Source organism: Primulina eburnea, chromosome 10 (genome assembly GCF_022965805.1).
Source record: "Primulina eburnea isolate SZY01 chromosome 10, ASM2296580v1, whole genome shotgun sequence".
Lineage (NCBI taxonomy): Eukaryota > Viridiplantae > Streptophyta > Magnoliopsida > Lamiales > Gesneriaceae > Primulina > Primulina eburnea.
This window is the reverse complement of record NC_133110.1, coordinates 11930729-11951256: the sequence shown is the minus strand read 5'-3', so window position 1 is coordinate 11951256 and position 20528 is coordinate 11930729. Positions and strand designations below refer to the sequence as shown.

Genomic DNA, 20528 nt, shown 5'->3' with positions numbered 1-20528 from the left:
CTAGAAAGTCCTTGACGATAGGAACATCGGATGCTGACTGTTTGGGCGTCTCGGGAACGGATACAAGAGTAGCTAAAAATGCTTGGCACCCTATATTAATGAGCTTCCTAGCCTGGACACAGGATATCATACGCGGTAAATTAAAATACATGTCTGGTTCGAATAATAATTGCTCCATTCCAGGTGGTCGGACTAGAACAGATCTCCGCTGGAAGTCAATTAGAACTCTGTTTCTCATTAGCCAATCCATACCCAGAATGATATCAAACTCTGGCATCGGCAACACGATAAGATCCGCATAAACAAGATTACCATGAAGTTCGAGGTCTATGTCTCGGATCACATTAGTCGCCGTCATCTCCTCTCCGGAAGGCAGAACTACGGAATATGCTATATCTAGCCCAATGGTCTTGATATTGAGGAAATTTGCAAAAACCTCAGAAATGAATGAATGAGTAGCCCCCTAATCTATCAAGGCATTCGTAGCGGAACCGGCTATAAAAATTCTCCCTGAAAGATTGGAATATCATGCTAAACCCAATAGTTTTACAAGAACTAAGCTTATAGACATGCAAAGGTCGAAGTTCTTCTAACCTAAATTCCCGTAATTAACACTGATTAGAACATTCAATCCTGTCACAAATTCTAATTTCAAAATCTTAACCCAAAATACTAAATTTCAAATACAATTTAAATATTTAAGGTACCTGTCAAGAGCATCGTCTTCGGGTTAGTCTCCGCGGCATGAAGAGAAAAAACTCTGCCTTGGTAGGCAGATCCTTCTGAGGACAATTCTTCAAAATGTGATCAGTACTACCGCACTTGTAACACTTTCCCGAACCATACATACAATTCTCCGCATGACGGCGTGAGCACCTGGCACAGACTGGATACTCCACTGTTGTAGAACCCGTAACTTAGACTACGTATAAGACATTCATAATTCTAGTATTTGAATTAAAATGATTTTTATTGCATGAGTTTCTAAATTTAATTATTTTACGTAGTAGTTTAATTTTTTTTAGCATTTCAGTTATTTCAGTGAGGCCGGACTGGGGTTGGAGTTTAGAGATAAAATTTAAGATTCAGAAAACATTTCCAGAATTTATTTTAGCTAGTAAGTAAGTTAATTTAAGTTAAAAGGAGGTTTAAGGAATTATTTAATCAACTTGAGGTGAGTAGAAAATAAGTTCATTTAAGTTCTAATAAGTAAGGGGTTAATTCACTAAATTATTTAAAGGATAGGTAAGACTTTTAAGGGTTATAAATTTAGTAAATAATCAACAATTTCCCTTCATTTTTATACCAAAATTTGGCCACCACTTAGTAGATTAAGCGAGGACATGCCAACTCACCTTTAACCCATTCTTTGTCATTTTTAGCCGGATAACCTTTTTAATTATTAATCAACCTTAATTAATTTATTAATAAACAATATCCTAGTCTAGTTAACATGAAAGAATCGGCCACATGCACCTCTAATATTCCTCCAACCAATATTTGATAGCAATAAGAATTCAAATTTAAAAAATAGTAGACTTGGTCTTGCTTGTTTCCCTATATTTTGCACCCATCTCCCTCACTCCCTAACCAATATTATCCCCTCCCTATCACCGAAATTCAGAGCATTTTAGAGTAGAAATTTCATGAGCTTCATAGCTAAAGCAAGAGAGAAAAAAATTCAGTAAAAGCAAGAAAAGAAAACGCTCCACCTCCTCCGCGCCGTATCGTCTCATTCTTTCGTTTTTCATTCAAACGAAACCAGGCATGCATATATTCTTCCTTGACTCTTCAATCAAGTCCTACTATCAAATTTTTTTCATTTCATGATCATTATTTCCATGACAAAACCGAAATCTATCAAAAGTTTTCAGAAAATAAAGATGCAGATTTTTTTGGTTTCATGACAAGCTTCACGGTTTGCTTTGTTTTGTGGGTTTCAGGTATTGGTTCGATTCCAGGCTCCCAAGGCGTCATCTAGACATGTAGTAGGATGCATTAGGACCGTGTTGGTCCATTCATTTAACCCCATGCACGCTGGAAAACACGAAAATGACAGCAACTCCACCTTTTGTCCATTTGAGTTTACGAATTTCAGTTTGCTGTCAAAGGGGAAATGAATCTGATCTTGGCTGCCCCAAGGCCTATAGCCATGGTTATATCACTTCCCTAGCAGGTCTAAGACGTGACTAAGTCTCCCTTTTGGTGGCTTGGTCCATGGTGAATCGGTTTTTACATTAAAACCCAAGAACAGTCCCTGCACCCCTTCGCCCCTCTCCATTTGACATCTAGTGTGTTTCGATTGTTGTGGAATGGTGTAGATCTTGGTTGGCATATGGCCCTTAGCCACGGTTCATACCATGCCCCAAGATGTCTAGATCGTGTCATGGTCAATCAAATGGCCACTGGAACGGCAGGAGACATCAAATGAAACACAACACTACACACGCACATATGAGTGTTCTCGGTAGGCGTTTTCTGATGTTTGCTGGAATGGTGCGAATTGTGGCTGGCCTAGGGCCCTTAGCCATGGTTCACATCAATCCTCGGGATGTTGGTAAGAGGTTTTGGTTGGTGGTTCAAGCCCCAATGGCCATTAGCCTCACAATTGACGCAAGAAACCAAAGCACATCTGCTGTATTGTTGGACAGCAACTTGCTTTAACAGTTCAATGGCTCATTCGAGTTCTTGGTTGGCTTTTAGCCTATGGACTTGGACTGGACAATGCCTTATCGAGTTAGGAAGGTCATGTTTTTGGCCATTCGTGATTCAGATCATTTTTGAGGCCGTACGAGAATTTACGGTGCGATGTGCCAAATTGACACTCGAAAGAGCGTTTCATGTTTTGGCCTCCATTTCACCTAGATTTCGACCCTCACCACTTTAGGAGCATTATTTCATCATTTTAAGCGTATTTTAATCATGACTATATGACGGTTCAGTGTTGGTTCAGGTTGGCTCGGGGTCATGATTAAATACGAAGTCGTTGGAAGTAGTTGTCGCGTTTTCGAACTTAATTGCATAGTTTGGTCAAGTAAAAGCTATTGCATATTTTTAATGGCATATTTAGGTTGCAGCGAGCCTGGGAGCGATCCAATCCAATCAGTAATTTAGTACATGATATTTAATTCAGTTATTTAATTATATTACGTGCAAAAATACATATTTTAAGATTTATGCGATATTGCTTGGTGTCACTTTACTACCATGGGATCATTATTAAACCCGGTCGCCAGTTACCGGTCAGTTCACTTGTGTCACCCAGTATACTGTGGCAGTAGTCTGATCAGACGTACATTATTAAACCCGGTCGCCAGTTACCGGTCCGGTCGGTTCAGTTCAGGGACCACTTGCGTAGACCATAATCTCACCAGAAAAATTACTACAAGTTATTTCATGACAGGGCTCCAAGGAGCAACCATTTTCATTATGATTTCCCAGTTCAGTTATGCACGTATTATAATTAATCATGACACGATATTTTTACTTTATGCCTCATGACATGACATTTTTACTCCCATGAAATTTTACTATAGTATTTACTCGTTATTTACGATATATGCATGTTGAGTCTTTAGACTCACTAGACTTGATTGTTGTAGGTGCTGATGATGATGTCGGGATCGAGGGCGGGGACCAATGAGCCAGCTCGAGTCGGCAGTAGTAGGACCCGAGGACCTCAGTTCAGCATTTATTATTTTATTGCTCAAACAATTGATTAATCGTTGGATAAACTTTTTACTGTTATTTCGCAAAAATGTTAATTTCTTCAGCTGTCACTTTGAACATCAAACATTATTTATCAGTTCATTTATGATTGAGGCAATTTTAATTATTTAAAAATAAAATTTTTAAATTTTTCGCAAATTTTCAAGCACGGATTTTTAGGCCTCTACAGCTGGTATCAGAGCAATGGTTCTGTATAGGGTTGTACTACTACTGACTTCGAGAAGCTCACGAAGTCACGTCTTCGGTCTGTAAGTTTTACATTTGCGCATTTTATTTAAAGCATGAATTATGTTATCAGCATGATTTCATGAGATATTTTACGTCCAGATTTTTATTGTTCTGTATTTAAATTTAAATAAATTATGGAATTATGCATGTTAGTTACGTATGGGTTATGTATGGAACAGTATGCACCCTAGACGCATCCTAGAGCGTGCGTCTAATAGCCAAGCCTGGTGTACGGTACGGTTTAAGTTTTCGTATGATTATTGATTAATTGGTTAAGATTTAGTATAGTTTTGATGTTAAGAGTTGTGATTATGGGTTATAGTATTGCTGGTTATAATTGTTTCGTGGTGTTGTTGATATTAGTTGTTGTGTAGTTGTTTTGTATCAGGGTTGCGATTCGATCTTTGTTGCATAGAGTTGGTTGTTGGCTTCAGGGGTGACCGCACCCGCGCTTAGTAGAGGACCGCACCCGCGGTCTGTATTTCAGAATTTTGTTGGGTTTGCCGAAGTCACACCGCACCCGCAGTGTAAAAGTTACCGCACCCGCGGTGTATTGGCCGAGAGGACACCGCACCCGCGGTAAGTTAAGGACCGCACCCACGGTCGTCAATTATGGAATTTTGGTTGTGATGCCGAGGGCACACCGCACCCGCGGTGCATGTTGGAGCGCACCCGCGGTCGATGAACAGTAGAAGCGTGTTTCGAGTTTTAAGTGATATAATTGGATGATTTGGCTCATTTCTCTCATTTCCTTCCCCTCATTCTCGATTTTTCTCTCCTTGGAGACTAGGGTTTCTTCATTCTTCTCTTCTTCCTTGATTCAAGTTTCTTGTTGGTGATTTGTGGTGAGATTAAGATTCTTGTTGGTTCAAGGAAGCTAAGATAAGCTTTTGGTTTAGTTTATTCTTGGTTTTGGTGTGAGAGATGTTATGGGTTTGTAGATTATGTTGGTTTTATGGATTTATTGGTATGGATTTGTGTTTATTGGATTATTGATGGTGTTATATATGGTTTACTATTGTAGGTTGTGTACCAAGAGATTTAGTTGAAGGTGTTCTTGTTGGTTGTAAGTGGAATCTCATTTATTATTGTAATGCCCTGGATTTTATATCATGACAAGTGAAGATTATTGAATTTAAATTGATATAATTATAGACGGGCTATGACGAGACCAGAATTGGTTAAACATTTGAAGGGTGTAATTTTTAGACAGAACTATTGGCGCCCAAGCGGTAGAAAATAACCGCCCGAGCGCCAATGTACAATAAGGAATGTCTCGGCAGAAGATGTGGCGCCCGAGCGGTAATTTGTGACCGCCCGAGCTCTAGTACCTAATAGTTGTGACAGAACCTCCCGCGCCCGGGCGGTAAGTTTTAACCGCCCGAGCGCCAAGCAAGCGCCCGAGCGGTAATTTACCACCGCCGAGCGCGAGACGTGTGGTATAGAGACTAAGCCATTTGGCTTGATGCATGCGTGAGATATATATATATAGATATATATATAACAATCGATTTCAGAAGGAAAACAAACGAAAGAAATTGAGAAAAGGTACAGAGAATTTGTGTGAAAAATCCTTACGCCTTTTGTGAAAAATCCGTCCGTCTGATCTTAAATCCGACTTCAGTACCGAGTTCCTATCAACGTAGGCTATCACTGGACGTAAGTTTTACTACGTTTTGACATGTTTTGAAATTATGATGTTGTCAGAATTGAATGGAATTCATATATGATGTTCTTGACATGTTAGACATCGTAGATTGAAGTCAGACTGAAAAACGGACTGATTATGGAATTGTTATGATTTTATGATTTTATGGATTGGAAATTGGACAGATCTGGAGTATGAATGAAGTACAGATTATATCAGGATATGAGTTATGATTTATAATTGATGTCTGGTTATGTTATATTGACTGGAATATCGGGATTGCGCGATTATACCGTTGAATTGAATGATTGATCAGATTGGTATTGATTTGAACGGTATATTGATATGATATCATTGATATTGCCAGTGCTAGATTGAGGGATTGACAGAGTTTGGATTCCAGACCGAAACTGCAAACGAAAGGTATAAGTCAATGTGTAATGGGACATCGACTCAAGTAGGATGTACTTGGGTTTCCCTAAATCACATACTTATTAATTGTTTATCATTGTGTTTAATGATTTGCTTAAATGCTTGTTCTATGGATTTATAGAAGCATGCATTAGACGAGTAATCTTGTGACAGAAGTACCTGATAGTGGCAGGTAACCACGGGTACATTGCACGATGTCACAAGATAGTGTATTGGCGATAGACCACAGTCTATGACGGATATGTCTGGATACTAGATGTTTGGTTATATCGACTTGAATAGAACTGGAGTCTTTTCTATTACTGTTTGTCGATATAGGAATACCACATCTGGACACTGGGATCCCTAGGCAAGGATTGAGTCTAGTCTGAGTCGTGGAGTCACGAGTATACTCGAGAGATTGATATTGATTACATTTCTGATTTTGATATGTATTACTGTTATATGTTTCATGCTTTATATTGAATATATGACTGCATGTTCTTTGATTTATACTGGGATTTATTCTCACCGGAGTTATCCGGCTGTTGTCTTGTTTGTATGTGTACTTGACAACAGGTGGGACAGGATCAGGGTCTAGGAGATGAGGAGAGATCGTGATTAGAGTGGAGGCTCCGGACTTGGATTAGATATAGGGTCAAACACCTGATATTAGATGTTTAAACCTTAGTTGAATGAATGTTTGTGGTACAGGACTTGTACTTTTATATAATGAGATGTATATATGTTTTATTGCACTACATTCCGCATTTTAAAAAAATATATATAATTTAGACCCTGTTTTATAATTGATTAATTAGTCCCAATGAAGATTATGATTATGATTAGCGTCCGGGTCCCCACAACAGGTGGTATCAGAGCGATAGATTCTTGAGACTGAGATAGGAGCTAGTGAGCGGAGTAGAATGTGTTTTCTTTCCTGCTTTTGATTGCTAGCATGGTTTACTGCTTTATACTACATGTTTATCTGTTTATCTGATTTGATTTGAAAACATGTGTTATTAAATATGAATTGGAGCCAATTCTGGATCAGCAGTAAGATGATCGGAGGAGGACTGAAACAGGATTATGGTTTGGGATTGCTAACTCTTTTGAGTTTCAGATATGCCTCCGAGGAGAGTATCGGAGCAGGGTAGTACATCGAACCCTCCCATGGATGTGACAGCGACACCCATGGAGACACTGTTGAAGAGATTTCAGTGTCTCCATCCACCCACTCTGAAAAGAACCGAAAATTCAGTGGATTGTGAAAGTTGGCTGGATGATATTGAGATGATGTTCGATTCTTTAGAATATACTGACGAGCGGAGGGTGAAGTTGATCGGACACCAGTTACACGATGTTGTAAAAAACTGGTGGATCACAACAAAACGGGCATTGGAATACCAAGGTACGACCATTACCTGGAATGTATTTAAAACTGAATTCTATCAGAGGTTCTTTCCAGTGTCATATAGGAAAGACAAAGGAGACGAATTCGCCAACTTAAGACAGGGCCAGCTTAATATTGAGGAGTATGTGGCCAAGTTCTCTTCCCTGTTGCGTTTTGCTCCACATGTGGCGGATCATGACAAGGCCGTGGCGGATCAGTTCATTAACGGCCTGAACCCGGAAATATTCACATTGGTAAACACGGGAAGACCGAAAAACTTTACCGATGCTTTGAATAGGGCTAAGGGAGCCGAAGCCGGCCTGATAAGACAAAGAGAGGCTTCGTTTGTGCCTTCGGCACCGGGAGCACATAAACCACCTCCTCGATTTGAAGGTGGCAGCAGTAGTGGCGGGAAGAAGGACTTCTTGAAGACGAGAGGGAAGCAATTCAAGAATTCAGGGAGCAGTTCTTTTAGTTCTGGGAGTCCTCGACAGATCCAGAGCTATACTGGACCTATTTGCAATACTTGTGGAGGGAAGCGTTCCACTGAGCAGTGCCGAGGAGTGTTTGGCATCTGCCGTATCTGCAAGCAACAGGGACACTTTGCCCGAGTGTGTCCCCAGAAAGGTGCCCAGGGATACCAGGCAGCTGAGTCATCTGGATCAGCGGCTCAGGCAGGTAGACGACTATCCGCTGTTATTCTTTTCAGCCAGCACCGTCTACCCAGTCACAGCAGAGGCCAGGAGGAAGCCAGACAGTGAGCCAGCCTCCTAGACAGCAGGCCAGAGTGTTTGCCTTGACCGAGGAGCAGGCACAGGATGCACCTGATGACGTTGTAGCAGGTAACTGTTTTATTCTTGGTTATCCTGCATACGTATTGATAGATACTGGTGCATCACATTCTTTTATTTCTGAGAGGTTTGCATTGAGTCATGCATTACCTATTGAGTCATTAGCTGCGGTAGTATCTGTCTCTTCTCCGTTAGGGACAGGTTTGATATCAGTGAAGTCTGTTAAATCTTGTATACTGCAGTACGATGGGCATACGATTGATTTAGACTGTATTGTGCTTGGGATATCTGATTTTTATTGTATTATAGATATTGATACACTGACCAAGTACAGAGCTACAATCGATTGTTTCCACAAAATTGTTCGATTCAGACCTGAGATGGCTGAGGAGTGGAAATTTTACGGTAAGGGTTCTCGAGCCAGAATTCCTTTGATATCTGCAATGAATATGACACGATTATTGCAGAAAGGAGCGGATGGATTCCTGATATATTCAGTGGACTTACTGAAACCGAGCCCATCATTGGCGGATTTGCCGGTGGTGTGTGAGTTTGCTCCTATATTTCCGGATGAGATTCCTGGATTACCTCCGATTCGAGAGATAGACTTCAGCATTGAGTTGATGCCAGGAACAGTTCCGATCTCGAGGGCTCCTTACACGATGGCACCGATCAAATTAAAAGAGTTGAAAGAACGGTTGGAGGATTTACTGGCCAAGGGGTATATCAGACCGAGTGTTTCTCCTTGGGGTGCTCCAGTACTGTTCGTGAGGAAGAAAGATGGGTTAATGAGACTTTGTATAGACTACAGGCAACTGAACAAGGCAACAGTAAAGAATAAATATCCCTTGCCTCGTATTGATGATTTTTTTGATCAGTTGCAGGGTTCTTCGGTGTATTCCAAGATCGATCTGAGATCTGGATACCATCAACTGAGAGTCAGGGATTCTGATATCTCAAAGACGGCATTTAGAACCAAGTATGGACACTATGAATTTATTGTCATGCCATTTAGTTTGACGAATGAACCGATGGTCTTTATGGGATTGATGAACCGCATATTTCAGAGATATCTGGATGATTTCGTTATTATATTCATTGATGATATCTTGATTAATTCAAAGAATATGATGGAGCATGCTGAACATTTGAGAATAGTGTTGCGAATTTTGAGGGATGAGAAACTATATGCTAAATTGTCGAAATGCGAGTTCTGGTTGAAACAAGTTGTATTTTTGGGGCATATTATATCCGGAGATGGTATTGCAGTCGATCCCAGTAAGGTTGAGGCAGTGATTTCTTGGCCGAGACCGACATCTGTACCAGAGATTCGCAGCTTTATGGGTTTAGCAGGATATTATCGACGTTTTATTAAAGATTTATCGAGTATTGCCAAGCCTATTACGCAGTTGACTCAGAAAAATGCTCCATTTGTCTGGTCTGAAGAATGTGAGACCAGTTTTCTTGAACTGAAGAAAAGATTAACCAGTGCACCGGTGTTGACTATCCCGTCAGGTACTGGTGATTTTGTCGTTTATTTTGATGCATCTCACCGAGGATTGAGTTGTGTTTTGATGCAGCGAGGGCATGTGATTGCCTATGCCTCAAGACAGCTGAAGTCCCATGAATCTCGTTACCCAATTCATGATCTTGAATTGGCAGCCATAGTCTTTGCGTTGAAGATATGGCGACACTATCTGTACGGTGAGAGATTTGAGATTTATTCTGATCATAAAAGCTTGAAATATCTCTTTTCACAGTCAGAATTGAATATGAGACAGCGGAGATGGCTGGATTTATTGAAAGACTTTGATTGTGAAATTAAATACTATCCGGGAAAATCCAATGCAGCAGCAGATGCACTGAGTCGAAAGGTATGTTCATTATCCTTATCGACTATGGGTGTTTTGAATTTAGTTAAAGACTTCTGTTTGTCTGGACTAGTATTTGAGACAGATCAGAGACCCATGAGATTATATACTATTCAAGCTGAACCAGAGCTGATTTTGAAAATTAAAGCGGCTCAGAAAGGTGATCAGAATATACAGAAGTCGATTGCTATGGTTAGAGCTGGGCATCGATCGGAATATCAGGTTCAAAATGGTATTTTGTATGTGAATAATCGTCTTGTTGTGCCAAATATTTCGGATTTGAGACAGTGGTTACTGACAGAAGCGCACAACAGCCGATTTAGCATTCATCCTGGTGGCAGGAAAATGTATAATGATTTGAAGACACAATACTGGTGGAAACAAATGAAAGCGGACATTGCTACATTTGTATCAAAGTGTCTGAATTGCCAACAGGTGAAGGCTGAAAGAAAGAAACCAGGAGGATTGTTGCAGAGTTTGTCCATTCCTGAATGGAAATGGGATCACATTTCCATGGATTTTGTGACCCAGTTACCGAGATCCTCCCGAGGTTGTGATGCGATTTGGGTCGTGGTTGACCGATTAACCAAATATGCATGTTTCATTCCATACAAAATGACGTACAGATATGATCAGATGACCGATATATATGTTAAGGAAGTGGTTAGACTGCACGGAGTGCCGAAGTCAATTGTTTAAGACCGTGATCTTCGGTTTACTTCGCACTTCTGGCAGAGTTTGCAGCAAGCTCTCGGTACGAAGTTACATCTAAGTACCCCATATCATCCACAGACTGATGGACAATCAGAGCGTACGATCCAGACATTGGAAGATATGCTGAGAGCTGTAGTGCTGGATTTTAGCACTAATTGGCAGGATGCATTGCCTCTCTGTGAATTTTCATAAAACAATAGCTATCAAACGAGTATTGAGATGTCTCCTTTCGAGGCACTGTACGGAAAGAAGTGTCGATCCTCTCTTTATTAAGATGATATCTCTGAAGTTCCTGAAACTGGACCTGATATGATCAGAGATATGACTGAAAAAGTGAAGCTTATTCGGAAGAAAATTAAGGCAGCTCAAGACAGACAAGCCAAATATGCCAACCTTCTACGTAGACCGTTGGTATTTGAGGCAGGAGACCGAGTGTTCCTGAAGATTTCTCCTTTCAAGGGTGTTGTCCGATTTGGAAAAAAAGAGTAAGTTGTCTCCAAGATATGTCGGTCCCTATGAAATTCTCGAAAAGATAGGAGATCGTGCCTATCGACTTGCCTTGCTGCCTTCATTATCTGGAATACATGATGTTTTTCATGTATCTATGCTACGGAAATATCTCCCTGATGATACACATATGATTCAACTAGACGAGACCTGAGCTGGATGAGACATTGAGTTATGTCGAGAAACCGATTCGGATTATCGATCGTAAAGAAAAACAGCTCAGAACAAAGACAATTCCACTTGTAAAAGTTCAATGGACTCGTCATGGTGTTGAAGAAGCCACGTGGGAGACTGAATCTGACATGAGACAGGAATTCCCAGCATTGTTTCACTGATGTAAATTTCTTATATAGTTTTGTAGATACTTCTTGTTAATACGATTGATTGCTTGTGATTTCGAGGATGAAATCGTATCTTAGGGGGGGAGAAATGTAATGCCCTGAATTTTATATCATGATAAGTGAAGATTATTGAATTTAAATTGATATAATTATAGACGGACTATGACGAGACCAGAATTGGTTAAACATTTGAAGGGTGTAATTTTTAGACAGAACTATTGGCGCCCGAGCGGTAGAAAATAACCGCCCGAGCGCCAATGTACAATAAGGAATGTCTCAGGCAAAAGATGTGGCGCCCGAGAGCTAATTTGTGACCGCCCGAGCGCCAGTACCTAATAGTTGTGACAGAACCTCCCGCGCCCGGGCGGTAAGTTTTAACCGCCCGAGCGCCAAGCAAGCGCCCGAGCGGTAATTTACCACCTCCCGAGCGCGAGACGTGTGGTATAGAGACTAAGCCATTTGGCTAGATGCATGCGTGAGATATATATATATAGATATATATATAACAATCGATTTCAGAAGGAAAACAAACGAAAGAAATTGAGAAAAGGTACATAGAATTTGTGTGAAAAATCCTTACGCCTTTTGTGAAAAATCCGTCCGTCTGATCTTAAATCCGACTTCAGTACCGAGTTCCTATCAACGTAGGCTGTCACTGGACGTAAGTTTTACTACGTTTTGACATGTTTTAAAATTATGATGTTGTCAGAATTGAATGGAATTCATATATGATGTTCTTGACATGTTAGACATCGTAGAATTGAAGTCAGACTGAAAAACGGACTGATTATGGAATTGTTATGATTTTCTGATTTTGTGGATTGGAAATTGGACAGAACTGGAGTATGAATGAAGTACAGATTATATCAGGATATGAGTTATGATTTGTAATTGATGTCTGGCTATGTTATATTGACTGGAATATCAGGATTGCGCGATTATACCGTTGAATTGAATGATTGATCAGATTGGTATTGATTTGAACGGTATATTGATATGATATCATTGATATTGCCAGTGCTAGATTGAGGGATTGACAGAGTTTGGATTCCAGACCGAAACTGCAAACGAAAAGTATAAGTCAATGTGTAATGGGACATCGACTCAAGTAGGATGTACTTGGGTTTCCCTAAATCACATACTTATTAATTGTTTATCATTGTGTTTAATGATTGCTTAAATGCTTGTTCTATGGATTTATAGAAGCATGCATTAGATGAGTAATCTTGTGACAGAAGTACCTGATAGTGGCAGGTAACCACGGGTACATTGCACGATGTCACAAGATAGTGTATTGGCGATAGACCACAGTCTATGACGGATATGTCTGGACATTGGATGTTTGGTTATATCGACTTGAATAGAACTGGAGTCTTTTCTATTACTGTTTGTCGATATAGGAATACCACATCTGGACACCGGGATCCCTAGGCTAGGATTGAGTCTAGTCTGAGTCGTGGAGTCACGAGTATTGTCGACAGATTGATATTGATTACATTTCTGATTTTGATATGTATTACTGTTATATGTTTCATGCTTTATATTGAATATATGACTGTATGTTCTTTGATTTATACTGGGATTTATTCTCACCGGAGTTATCCGGCTGTTGTCTTGTTTGTATGTGTACTTGACAACAGGTGGGACAGGATCAGGGTCCAGGAGATGAGGAGAGATTGTGATTAGAGTGGAGGCTCCGGACTTGGATTAGATATAGGGTCAAACACCTGATATTAGATGTTTAAACCTTAGTTGAATGAATGTTTGTGGTACAGGACTTGTACATTTATATAATGAGATGTAAATATGTTTTATTGCACTACGTTCCGCATTTTTAAAAAAAAAATTAGACCCTGTTTTATAATTGATTAATTAGTCCCGATGACGATTCTGATTATGATTAGCGTCCGGGTCCCCACAATTATGCTCACATGAAAATATATGTATGGTATTTCAATGGTTTTAACGTGTTATTCCCTTCATTGATTCATAATTATGTATTGGTACAATTTGTTGTATATATTAGAGGCATTTTATGTCTCAATTTGTGAAAAGAGAATATAAGATATTAAAGTCTTCAAAGTGTTTGATGAAATGCCAAAGAGAGAGTTCAAATTGATTTATTGGATTGATAGATACATAGTTAGAGATTGCATGCAATTAGTTGATCAACGACCATAGGCTTATATCCCTCAGAGTTATCGATTTATATCGATGGGATATAGGTACAGAGACAGAGATACTATATAGATATCAATCCAACACAGAGAAAGAGAAATACCATCGTTATTGTTATTATTGCTATGATATTATTATTTCAAGAGTAGATGGCATTTAATGTTTTTAAAGACATGTTTTACAGAGTATGCTATGTACATTGATATGTAAGAGTTTCACTTGCTGAGTTTCATACTCATTTCATTTATTCATGTGATGCAGATAAGAGCGACGAGCCAGGACGTTGATTGGGGTCGGAGTCATATGCATATAGATGGAAGGAAGAAGGTCTTTTTGTAAAAAAAATTTGACATGATCATAGTAATGATATTTTGTATTTTGCTATATCATTTGAATGATCATATATTTACTTTTGATTGTAAATGTTTTATGGAAATGTATTTGGTAACCTTCTTTCTTTTTATGAAAAATTTTAAATTCCGCTGTTATTTTATTAATTCGGGTCAGAGGTGTCACATTTAGTGGTAACAGAGCCCCGTTCTTCGGACCAATGCATATGACTTCGTCTACTTTCAACGGTCCGGGTATATCTTCTTCTACACCTATTCATTATTATCTATTGATATGTATTGTGTCAGCACATTGTAGGAGTGATGCCTCCTAAGAGGAAAGCCGCAGAGGGTGAGGATAGTTCTTTCTCTAGAGTTGTCGATGAGTTTGGCAAGTTACTGAAAGAGCAAGCTATGGTCTAGTGATCAGATTCAGCAGTTGCTCCGTCTGCAAAGTACAGGTCAAGGTAGAGGTCAAGTGAGAGGCCAAGTGGCTCAAGCAGTTGGAACCGATGCGATCTTTACTGCTTTCAAGAGGATGGATCGGCCAGAATTTGCAGGAAGCACTGATCCGTTGGTGGCAATAGAGTGGGTCAAGGCACTTGAGGCTATTTTTGATCATCTCAACTTTGAAGACAAGGACAGAATCAGTTGTGCAGTGTTCATGTTAGTCAAGGCTGCACGCATTTGGTGGAATGCTACCAAGGTTAGTGTGAATGTACCGGCATTGAAGTGGCAAGAGTTCATTGATATTTTCTACGACAAGTACTTCCCAAATGCACTTCGAGACCGTAAGGTGACTGAGTTCTTGGAGCTTCGATAGTGAGGTATGAATGTTGACGAGTATATTCTGAAGTTCGAGAAGGGCTGTCTGTTTGCCCCGTATATTGCTTCCAATGACAAAGACAAGGCTGCTCATTTCATTAGAGGCCTTAGAGCAGAAATCAGAAGGGACATTAACATGTCGAAAGCTGTTACATTCAAGGAGATTGTGGCTAAGGCCTTGTTGGCCAAACAAGATGAGAAAGACAGTGCAAGAGAGAGACAAGCGAGACAGCAGGCTATTGCTCAGAGAGGCCAAGGTTCGAATCAAAGAGGAAAAGATCATTTCAAAGGGAAAGACAAGTTAGAGTCGAGTCCTAAACCACCGACAGTTCTATTTGATCCCGAAAAGCCATTGTGTCCCAAGTGCAGCAGGCATCATCGGGGAGATTGCAGATTTGGTACCCATACTTGTAACCGTTGTGGCTCTGCAGGCCATATTGCCAAGGACTATCTAAGAGGAGCGAGTAAAGAGAAGGTGCAGGGTCGCATCTTTACCATGACAAAGGAAGGTATAAACCATGATTCTTCTGTGATCTCTAGCACTATTTTAATTTCAGGCAGAGTAGCTACGACATTGATTGATACAGGTGCTACTCATTCTTTTATGTCTGAACTATTTTTGAGGTCTTTGGGCATAGTTCCTTTTGTTCTTCCCCTCCAGTTTAATGTTGTTTTGCCTTCGAGGGATGTGTTGTGTCCGACATCTATTGTTTATGCGTGCTCTGTTCAAATTGATGAGCGAGTGGTTTTTGCTGATTTGATTGTTATCCCGATGGTTGCGTTTGATATTATACTTGGCATGGATTGGCTTTCAACCTATCGTGCAGTGATTGATTGTGTTGCTAAGATGGTGACATTTGCAGATGATGGCATTAAGGAAGGTATGCTCGCCAGTGCAGGTACTTCGCTGGCCCTTCCTTTCATTTCGTGTCTTGAGGCTGAGAAGTTATTGTTTAGAGGTTGTGATGGGTTTCTGGCTTCGATTTTTGATGTGGATAGAATTGTGAAATTTAATATTGATGATATTGATGTTGCGAGGGAGTTCTCTGATGTATTTGAGGATGATGTTCCGGGTTTACCTCCGGACAGAGATGTGGAGTTTGTGATTGATCTATTTCCAGGTACGGTTCCTATTTCTAAGGCTCCGTACAGAATGGACCCTACAGAGATGACGGAGTTGAAGACGCAGTTGCAGGATCTCTTGGATAAAGGTTTTATTCGACCGAGTTCTTCGCCTTGGGGAGCTCTGGTTCTTTTCGTCAAGAAGAAAGATGGGTCGTTGCAGCTTTGCATTGATTATAGGGAGATCAACAAAGTGACGATTAAGAATAAGTATCTGTTGTCACGGATAGATGACTTGTTTGATCAACTGCAAGGGGCTAGAGTGTTCTCGAAGATTGATCTACGATCTGGTTACTATCAGTTGAAAGTTAGGGAGTCTGATATCCCTAAGACGGCGTTCCGGACCAGGTACGGTCATTATGAATTTCTTGTGATGTCATTCGGTCTGACTAATACTCCTTCAGTCTTCATGGATCTTATGAACCGTGTGTTCAAGCCGAATTTGGATAGCTTTGTCATTGTCTTCATCGATGACATACTGATTTATTCCAAGACTAGAGAGCTTCATTCAGAGCACCTCAGAGTTGTTCTTCAGTTGTTGAGAGAGAAGAGGTTGTATGCTAAGTTGAAGAAATGTGAGTTCTGGTTGGAGCAGATTTCTTTCTTAGGCCATGTTGTTTCGAAGGATAGTATAGCTGTGGATCCAGTGAAGATTGATGCAGTTCAGAGGTGGCCTATTCCTACCACTGTATCAGAGGTACGTAGTTTTCTTGGGTTGGCGGGTTATTATCGTCGTTTTATTTCAGATTTCTCCAAGATTGCCCTGTCATTAACCAATCTGACGAGGAAGACTGTGAAGTTTGAGTGGTCCAATGAATGTCAGAGTGGATTCCAAGAATTGAAAGATAAGTTGACGACAGCTCCAATACTTGCATTGCTCAGTGGTTCAGAGGACTTTGTTGTTTTCACTGATGCGTCGAAAAAGGGTCTTGGTGCAGTGCTGATGCAACGTGGGAAAGTTTTAGCCTATGCTTCTCGCCAGTTGAAAGACAATGAGAAGAATTATCCTACGCATGATCTGGAGCTACCAGCTGTGGTTTTCGCCTTGAAAATCTGGAGACATTAGGGATTACAAGACTGTTCAATGTAACGGACTGTACAGTTGAAGAGGGCTTAAAAGATTTGATTGGTACTACTCATATCACGAAAGTGCATCTTCTTTTCGTTAGCTCCTCACATAAGAACTCCAAAGTTAAGCGTTCTTGGCTTGGAGCAATTTTGGGATGGGTGACCTCCTGGGAAGTTTCCCAGGGTGCATGTGAGTGAGGACATAAGAACGCTGGAAAGACCCGTCTTAATATAGTGAGGACAGTCGTCGAATCTGGGATATTACAGACTGTCTCATTGCCCCTTGGTCATTGAACTTTTGAAATTGGCCTTCGGATAGTTTTATCTTTATTGTCTAGATTATATATTAGACATTCTTTCTAAAGAAGAAGGGAATAAAATGACTTTTAAGAAATAAACTAATTGAGCTATCAGAAGCGACCATATCTGATAATGAGAAAAGAATAAACTTTGGTGGTGACATAACTGTTATAACATGAAATTGACTACCCTAAAAAATGGGTATGAAAACTATCAAGAATCAGCAGAAAAAGGGCTTGATCACTCACCTTTTGTCAGCATAATAAACATGTTTGGATGATGACTGATTGTCAAGAGAATGCAGCATACCATTAAGTCTTTCAATTTTTTGCATCCAAAAAGTTAAATTTCATAATAAAGAACCTGCATGATAGCTATCTCGAGAATCCGAGACCCAAAAAAAACCAGAAACTCTAAAATAAAACCTTTTTTTCAGTTTGAAGCTTCTGCAAAATATATCCAATGTCTTGGGTCTTCATCAACATCAGCTCTTCGTTAGTGTACTTATTAGCCTGACTCCTTTACAAAATCCACATTCAACAGCTAATATTCAAATTACACTCAAATAAATATCCTCAAAAGAGAACAAATAACCTCATAAAAATAAAATTTTCCAGCTTACTCAGGTTTATGGACTCCGCCAACAGTTTTTGTTTTAATCATCTTGAAGTAAAATTCATCTGGGTTCCTCAATGCTGCTTTTTCCTTAAGTTTCTGTTATAAATACACAGAAGCGACTTACCATAAAATAAGAACTCGCCAAATTTCGTTCATAAAATGCTACCAAAACCAACAAGACGTAGGGTAGTAGAAATTACCAGTAAAGTCTGCTCCTTCTGGTGATAGGCTCGTGCACTAATGACATGATCTTTATGTTTTTCGAGCAGCCCAATTTCCTTCTCAAATGTCTGGTACACACAACAAATCATCAATTGAGTGAACAAAAAATATACGTCAAAATATTTCAAAACGGGCAATAAAGAAATTAATGGCCCCAAAAAATAATCACACTTACGGCTGAGCGCGCTCCTTGTGAGCTTTTCTTGGAATAGCATTCCTTAAAGACGACATCTTTATGCTAGCAAAATAAATTCACATAACTTTAAAATCAATTTACGCACTTCAGAAAGGCAAAAACCACTACAGAAAACATAAAAGGCTAACAAAAATCTTGAGTTGAAATAATTTAACCGTGAAACAGCGAAGATTATCGGTACATAAAAAAAAACAACGGATTTCTTTCGTATTTACACCAAATTCAAAATAATTATTAAGCACAGAAGACTCGCCTGTGGAAAGCGGTGAAGGCTTAGGGTTTAAAGGAGACACCAATGCAGAGAATCTTGATTTGATGAAAAGTATTTTATATTGTGGCAAAAAAATTATTCTAAATTAACTAAAATTCAATCATGCAAATTGGCTTCCAGATTGAGTGCAAAAACTTATGTGAGATGATATCACGAATCGTATTTTGTGAGATAGATCTCTTATTTGGATCTTCCATGAAAAATATTACTTTTTATGCTAAAAGTATTATTTTTTATTGTTAATATCGGTAGGGTTGACCCGTCTCACAGATAAAGATTCGTGAGACCGTCTCACAAGAGACTACTCCTGATTGAGTATATAAATACACACACAACACACAAAATTATGATATCACAGAAATAAAAAAAATATCTTGATATTATATTAAAAAATTTAGAAATAATTTTTATATGATTTTCTTATAATTAACTAGAATAATTACTTAAATATGATAGTATTTTATTATTTCAAATTTATGAAATTGTTAGAGATGATATCATATTTTAAAAGATTAATTTGGTTTATAAACATAAAGAAATATTTATTAGCATATGATAATTATAGACGAACCACAAATTTTATAAAAATAGTCTTTGGCGATATTTTTAATTAAACAAAATAAAATATTTTATCATTTGTTTGAGCTGATTTTTGTTACATAAAAATTAGATAATGACATTAAATTTAATTACTTCAGGTCTCTTAATGTTTAATAATACTAATATCATTGTGCATGCAATTATTTTATTAGAGTTTCATTAATTTTTAGATTAAACTATGAAGATTGATATTGAAAATATTAATGATTCTTTTGTTATAGTTTGGAATTATTATTTAGATAATGAAAAGGGTAAGGCGACGGTTTTAACGACGGTTTCGCGATCCATCACCGGAGGCTGCGTCGCATTCTAGAAGCGACGGTTTTTCAACTCCCGTCGCTTATAGTGACAGTTCTTTGGAAGAAGACCGTCACTATTTTTGCGACGGTTTTAAGAAACCGTCGTTAATATTAAGCGATGGTTTATACAAAACCGTCGTTAATATTAGCAACGGTTTTAAAAACCCGTTGCTATATTTAGCGATGGTTTCGTAAACTCCGTCGCTATATTTATCGGCGGTTTTAAAAAAAACCGCCGTTTAAGAAGGGACGGTGTTAATCAATAAAATCCATAAAAAATAACTACTACGCAAAAATTAAAATTATGTATTAAATTTTCTGTAAAAAAAAACTTAAAACCTGATTTGCGCGAAGATATGCAGCTTCACGTAACGCTGGAAGATCGCACCGACGAGGAAATCTACGAAATAAATAGGAAAAAATGTTGGTACAAAATAAAAAAAATCGAAATTTCGAAAAATTTGATAGAGTTTCGCTACTACTTGAGATAGATGAAAAATCGTTCAAGGAAATGTTCGCGAACCTTGGTATATATAGAATCATAGCGACGGTTTTTCCCAAAAGGTCGCTATATAGAGACGGGTTTTTCGAAAACCGTCGCTATAATAGCGACGGTTTAACAAAACCATCGCTATAATAGCGACGGTTTGGCATATATCGTCGTCGATCTAGATCGGCGACGGTTTGTTCATAACCGTCGCGGATCTAGATGGGCGACGGTTGATGCATAACCGTCGCTATTATTGCGACGGTTAGCTTGAACCGTCGCTATATAGCGATGGTTTTATGAAAACCGTTGCTTATCAAATTAAGCGACAGTTTATGTAAACTATCGCTCTATAGCGACTGTTTTGATGAAACCCGTCG

The 20528-nt window shown here is 39.1% G+C and overlaps 1 pseudogene; it reads right to left on the bottom strand.

The window, feature by feature from the left end:
- LOC140803110 (probable U3 small nucleolar RNA-associated protein 11) overlaps positions 1–20060 on the bottom strand; it is a 49789-nt pseudogene extending 29729 nt beyond the window's left edge.
- Between the last annotated feature and the right edge of the window lie 468 nt (positions 20061–20528).